We start from the raw sequence: 7,446 nt of genomic DNA on the forward strand, positions 1-7,446 counted from the left end.
GAATGTAAATTGGGGCAGTGACTATGGAGAACAGTATGGAGATTCCTCAAAAAACTAAAAATAGAGCCATCATATGATCCTGCAATCTCACTCCTGGGCATATATCTGAACAAAACTATAATTCAAAAATATATATGCACCCCTGTGTTCAAAGCAGCACTATTTACAATAGCCAAGACATGGAAGCCACCTAAATGTCCATTAACAGATGAATGGATAAAGAAGATGTGGCATGTGTGTGTGTGTGTATATATATATATATATATATATATATAATGAAATATTACTTGGCCACAAAAAAAGAATGAAATTAATGCCATTTGCAGCTACCTGGGTGAACCTAGAGATTATCATACTAAGTGAAGTAAGTCAGAAAGAGAAAGACAAACATCATATGATATCACTTACATGTTGAATGTAAAATATAACACAAATAAACCTATCTATGAAACAGAAACAGACTCACAGACATAGAGAACAGACTTGTTCTCTATGCCAGGGGAGAGGAGAGGCAGGGGATGGATGGATTGGGAGTTCAGGGTTAGCAGATGCAAACTACTATATATAAAATAGATAACAAGGTTCTACTGTATAGCACAGGGACCAGTGGATATTCAATATATTGTAATAAACCATAATGGAAAAGGAAAAAAAGAATTAGCTTAAAATATTTTAAGGTAGGTTTTTACAGCTGACTTTACAACCTATACAAGAACTTCAATATCTATAGTGTGCAATTGTAAAATTTCTGATAGAATTTCCTGAATAATTTAATGGAAAAAAGCATTTCCAAGTTAATGAGTTAATTGGCCTGGTAAATGAATTTATTAAAGACAGTCCATTGAATGTTGGCTAATGCCTATAAAACACAATGATTTTAGTTTCAGTGAGCTGTATCTTTTAACAATAGCTACATAACATGTCCAACTGCATTTAGAAAACCCTTTCTCATCATAGACATGCCATGTCATTTAATGTTTTCTGCAACAGTTGAACTTGCTTCCAATTCATGAACTGTTCTGAGATGTTTGGCAAGACACTAGAAACAGGTAGAAAATAAACTGTGAATTAAAATACAACCCTAATTTTGTGTGATATCAAACTTAACTTCTCTTTTATCAGGCAGGAATGAAATTTCCAATCTGGCCCCGGGAGGATGTATTGATTTTGACTCCAAGAAAGCCCCACCCTATAGCTACACCTGACTGATTAACATAGAAGATTCCTGCTCAAAATATCAAAGGGTGATGATGAAAAGTTGACGAAAGCTCCAAAGAGTCTTAAATATATTTTTCAGAGCCAAAGGTGTTGTTACAGCAGTGATGAATACTAGAACCCTTATACTTGAGCCACCAAGTTTGACTAGGAGTCCATTTACTCATTCAACAAGCACTTACTGACATGCTACCATGTATAAGGCACCTTGTCAGGGCTAGGGATCCAGAAATAGCAAGTATGCACATTTTCTATTCTCAAGATCAATACCATTTGGAGGACAGGCAATGAATCCTATAATTATCTTGCAGTAGAAGGTGAAGTTGAAATACATATGGAGTGAAATGAGAGGAGAGCGTTGTGGGTCCTACCTCAAGCCAGGGGTCTCAGAGAACACAAGAGAAAGTGATGCTTAGCCTGATCTTGAAGGTAGATAAGAACTGAGGGGTTGTTCCAGGCAGAGGGTCCTTCATGTGCAAAGCAAGAAGGGATGAGGGAAAATGGTGAACTGAAGAAATTACTTGTATGTGATGTAACTAGAATGATGTGAACTGCCTGAGAATGAAAGGCAGACAGTAGCCAGATTACACAAGACCTTGTTTGAAACGGTAAGAGGTTTTGATTTTGCCCAAAGGTGATAGAAAACTATGAAGAAATTTTAAATAGAAGAATGACATGCTCATTCACTTTTTTTTACTGTGGTAAAAATCACATAACATAAATTTTACCATCTTAACCATTTTGATATATATAATTCAGTAGTATATGAAACAGGTCTTTAGAGGTTTTTCACCTGGCAAATCTGAAACTCTATACCCATTGAGCAACAACTCCTTTTTCCCCCTCCCTGCCCCCAACTCTTGGTAACCACGATTCTACTTTCTGTTTCTATGAGTTTGATTACTTTTGATACCTCATAATAGTGGACTCATATGGTACTTGTCTTTCTGTAACTGGCTTATTTCACTTATCATAACGTCCTCAAGATTCATCCATTTAGTAGCATGTGGCAGGATTTCCTTCCTTTTTAAAGGTGAATCATATTCCATTGTGTGTATTTCATTTATCGGTCTTCTGTCTGTGGGCATTTGGGTTGACTCCACCTCTTGCCTACCGTGAATCACGCTGTTACGAACATAGGCGAGCAGATATCAGCATGATCATTTCAAGCAGACGCTCTGGCAACCACGTATTTGGAGGATGGACCGGAGTGGTTTGCATCTGGAGTTGGGAAGGTACAATAAGATGATGACTTCTGAACTCAGATAGTGGTAGCTGTGGAGATGGATAGAGTGGGACAGATTTGAGAAAGACTTAAGCTTATAGAATTGAAAATACTTCCAAATCGCACAGTTGGATGCAGTGAAGGAGGAGGGAATTAGAGAAAAGCAGTGATTACAGTTGGTTTGTAGGTAGAGCATGAAGGAAGCCATTGGCTTTTGAAGCCTAGGTCAACCTAGGGATGGATTTGTGCAGAGAGGCTGTGCCTCACTAAACGGAAAGAGGAAAATACTGGACGAAACAAGGGGACTCACAAATGCCTCAATGTCCAGGTCTAATTGATGTGTAGGATAAAATATAGTCATGAGAACAGAGGGGGTTAGTTGTGGCCACATTCTTTTTGTGAACTTGCAGCGTGAGAAGAGCTGTTAGGGAAGAAATATCAAGGGAAGTTTTTGCACTGTATGAAGCAAGTTTTAGCTAGCTTGGCCTTAAGTTCTATTATTACAGGATCAAAGGCTGTATATAATGCCAAAATACTCAAGTTCATGCCCAGCTTTGAAGCTTGTGGACCTCAACTGTGAGTACAATATTGGAATAATCCTAGAGAGCACAAAACAAGAGGCTGCACATATCAAAATTCTTTTTGCTGAAGTCACTGGTGTGGTCCAAGACTTAGGTTATATTAATACCAGTTGTACACAGTGCTTAGAGAAGTTGTTAGCATCCAAAAAATGTGCATTTTTAATGTAATTTTTGCTGCATTAATCCCCTTTCTAGATATTTGGATTTTATTTTTTAATTTTATTTTAATTTTTTATTAAGATCATTTTATTTTAAAAGTTTTCAAATTATTTCAAGCAAACTGGAAGTAATTTTACAGTAAACACCTTTATGTCATCACCTAGATTTTATCATTGCCATTTAATGATAACCTCATTAAGATATGATTCATATACCACCGATCGGAAGTTATGTATTTGGACCTTAAATAAAGACTTGCTGTTTTAAAAGTTTTACCTGGAAGTCATTTTAAATTTATAGAAAAGGTGTAGGAAAAGTATTAATAAAACCCAAATATCCTCTACCCAGGTTTACATAATCTCGATATAATTTGTTTGTTAACGTTTAAATAATTTAACATCTGCTTTTAACATCCCCCCTACAGTGTGTTCCTGCCACTTGAGAGTAAGTTGTATGCATCATTGTGCTAGTACTTACTGTGTATTGGCTAAGAATGGGGATATTTTCTTTTTTTTACCATCTTTATTGGAGTATAATTGCTTTACAATGTTGTGTTACTTTCTGCTGTATTACAAAATGAACCAGCTATACATATACATATATCCCCATATCTCCTCCCTCTTGCGTCTCCCTCCCTCCCACCCTCCCTATCCCACCCCTTTTGGTGGTCACAAAGCACAGAGCTGATCTCCCTGTGTTATGCGGCTGCTTCCCACTAGCTATCTGTTTTACGTTTGGTAGTGTGTATATGTCTATGCCACTCTCTCACTTCTTCCCAGGTTACCCTTCCCCCTTCCCATGTCCTGAAGTCCATTCTCTATGTCTGTGTCTTTATTCCTGTCCTGCCCTTAGGTTCTTCAGAACCATTTTTTTCTCTTTTTTTTTTAGATTCCATATATACATGCTAGTATACGGTATTTGTTTTACTCTTTCTGACTTCTTCACTCTGTATGACAGACTCTAGGTCCATCCACCTCACTACAAATAACTCAATTTTATTTCTTTTTATGGCTGAGTAATATTCCATTGTATATATGTGCCACATCTTCTTTATCCATTCATCTGTTGATGGACACTTAGGTTGCTTCCATGTCCTGCCTATTGTAAATAGTGCTGCAATGAACACTGTGGTACATGACTCTTTTTGAGGGATATTTTCTTACATAGCCACAATACAGTTGTCAATGTAAATAAATTTAATACTGATGCAATACTTTAATCTACTTTCTGTATTCCAGTTTTGTCAATTGACCCAATGATGTCCTTTTTAATATCCTTTTTCCCCTTCCAGTACAGGGTCAAGTCTAAGATCAAATATCTATTTAATTGTCATGACTCTTTAATCTTCTCCAATCTGGAAGAGTTCCACAGTCCTTCATGGCACTGACATATTTAAAGGATACAAGCCCTTTTTTTGAATAGAATGCTCCTCATTTGGGGTTTGTTGGGTATTTCCAAATGACCATGTTCAGGCAGTTGTCCTCATAGGAGTCCTACATAAGTGATGCTGAGGACCTTTCAAAGTATCACATCCCGAGGCACATCATGTCCATTTTGTCCCCTTTGGTGGTGCTACTTTTGATCAGGTGGTCAAGGTTTTGTCCAATTTCTTTACCATATTTTTACTATGTTTTCCTGTATATTTAATAAGCAATTTGTAGAAAGACAGTTTGACTATGCAAACATAATGCTTCTCATCTGAAGTTTCCTCCTAGATTTAGCATCCGTTGACATTTCTTGCCTGAACTCACCTTTCCCACGATTGTGAAATGGTAATTTTACAAACCGAATGCCCTCTCTGTGTTTACCATTTGGCACTCAGTCTTCCACTGAGGGCTGGAACAAGAGCCCTTCCTACTCCCATTTACTAATCTATTTATTATCAGTTCTTCCTCCTGGGTTTTAATTTTTTCTGTGGCTTACAATTCATTACTGTCACACATTTGGCCTGTGAGATTCCCTTCAAGTTATTTCCCGTATTTTTGTAACATCCTCCTATCAGATTTTCTGAGCATGTTCTTACTTTCTGGCATAAGAAGACTCAGAAGATTGAGATCTGATCATCTGAATCATGCAATGTCATACATGTAATGTAAAATATAATCATTTTGTTCATTTGCGGGACCATCATCTAGGGATGAAAATTATTAAAGAGCTGCCTACACTTAGCCACCCCAAGACAAAATATCATCTAAGAAATCTACAGTTGATACATCAAACCTACAGCAACTGACAGAAAAATTCAGGCATGCATCATAGAATAATGAAGTATTTTAATAAATCATTGCTTTGTAAACGTTAAAAGTTTTTACTTGGTGACCCAGTTTCAATGGCATATTGCGTATTTTTAAACAATCTTCAGAGAAGTAAATAAACAAAGCTTTGAATATAGTCTCTCTAGAAAGGGTACTTAAATAGTGGTTCTCAACACAGAAAAGTGTTCATTTTATTTATTATTCTTTTAGGGTTATTAGGATACTTTAAACAAGGTATTTGAGATTTCTCCAGAACTTTTGCTCTAGATATTTCTTTTTACATTTCTATAATTCAACATGCTATCAATATTTCACGTAAATTGTCACATTCTTCCACCTGTGCCTTTTTATTGCATGCTCATGTTTCTCCTCTCCTTACATATTTTCCTGTCAACTTTGGCTACAGGAAAAAGAAATCAAAGTTAAAGAGATACATGTCAGAGGTCTTACTTAATGAAAATGTCCCTTGTGAATGGTATTTAGAATCAGTTCTTCAGAGAGAAGCATTTTCTTTGTGTGTGTTATTCCTTTTGACTCAGTTCATAGTACCTTGAGTGATTTTCTAACTGCATCAAGGTGAACACACATGCCATAATATGCTCTGTTAAAAAGCAGTTAAATGGGGTAAGAAAAATTAATTCAGCAAGTATTTATAGAGTGCGCACTTGGCACCATGTTAATTTAGAGGCATCCAAAAAGTTCTATAATATTCATTCCCATGAAAAGCTTAAGACGTGGAGGAAATAAGACAATCACAAGAAATACCAGATAATAGTACCACTGAGAGACACTGGATTAGTTAAAGTAAGACTACTACTTTGATAGGGCTGTGCTTGAAAATCATTCTCCACTGTTTATCTGTTGGTGGAGGTGTGCCCACTGCAAGGGATCTCATCTGCTGGCTGCTGGCGCCCATCTGTTGGGGTTCAAGTGGATGGCGGGGTAAGATAGCCTCAGTTTCAAGATCTTGAGGACTTTTGGATAGTTACAGCAGTAGGAAGTTGGAAATATAAGATTTGAGCCATCTCTTTGATCTTGCCTCTCTCTAGCTACCAGCACATTTATTGAACCCTGGGGGAGAAGGTGGTGAAAAACTAGAAATTATTTTGACCCTTACATAGTTTTCAATGTGACAGGTGAGATATGCATTAAACAACTAATTTCACAGATAATCATTTAATTATAACTTTTATAAGAAAAGAATAAAATACGCATTTATTTACGATAGCATAATTTATAAAATTGTTACAGCATGATGATTCAAAAGTAAAATGAAAAGGAGATAAAAATGTACCTGGCTGTATTACGTGATATAAGGTTTTTTAAAAAATTTTTATTGGAGTATAGTTACTTTACAACGTTGTGTTAGTTTCTGCTGTATAGCAAAATGAATCAGCCACATGTATACATATATCCCCTCCTTTGTGGATTTCCTTTCCATTTAGGTCACCACAGAGCATTGAGTAGAGTTCCCTGTGCTATACACTAGGTTCTCATTAGTTATCTCTTTTATATATAGTAGTGTATATATGTCAATGTCAGTCTCCCAGTTCATCCCACCACCACACTTTGGTGTCCATATGTTTATTTTTCTCTATGTCTGCATCTCTATTTCTGCTTTGCACATAGGTTCATTTAATTATAATTGTGATGATGGCAAACAGTTTCGTTTTTCTGAAAGTCCATGGAAGGTATCAGATCCTCTCCTCCTGGGCAGAGACACGAAGTCTGCTGCCAGCAAATCTTCAGAGACCTTACATTTATGCAACTGCAAAGTGAATGGGCAGTGGCATTTTGGGTTTAGAAAAGGCCTTTTTGGTGGAGGAGGGGCATCTCTTGCAAACTGCTCCTTTTGCTGATGTGACGAGTTCTGAGAAAACACACATCACCTTCTATAACATTATCTTTAGGTTCTCACTGTATCTTTAGCATGTTGAACAATAGTACATCTGGGAAGATTTCACAATTACAGAAAATTTTTGCTGCTCAGGACACAATTTCTGCTGCAGTC

The sequence above is a fragment of the Tursiops truncatus genome, chromosome 1 (genome assembly GCF_011762595.2).
Source record: "Tursiops truncatus isolate mTurTru1 chromosome 1, mTurTru1.mat.Y, whole genome shotgun sequence".
In the NCBI taxonomy this organism is placed as follows: domain Eukaryota; kingdom Metazoa; phylum Chordata; class Mammalia; order Artiodactyla; family Delphinidae; genus Tursiops; species Tursiops truncatus.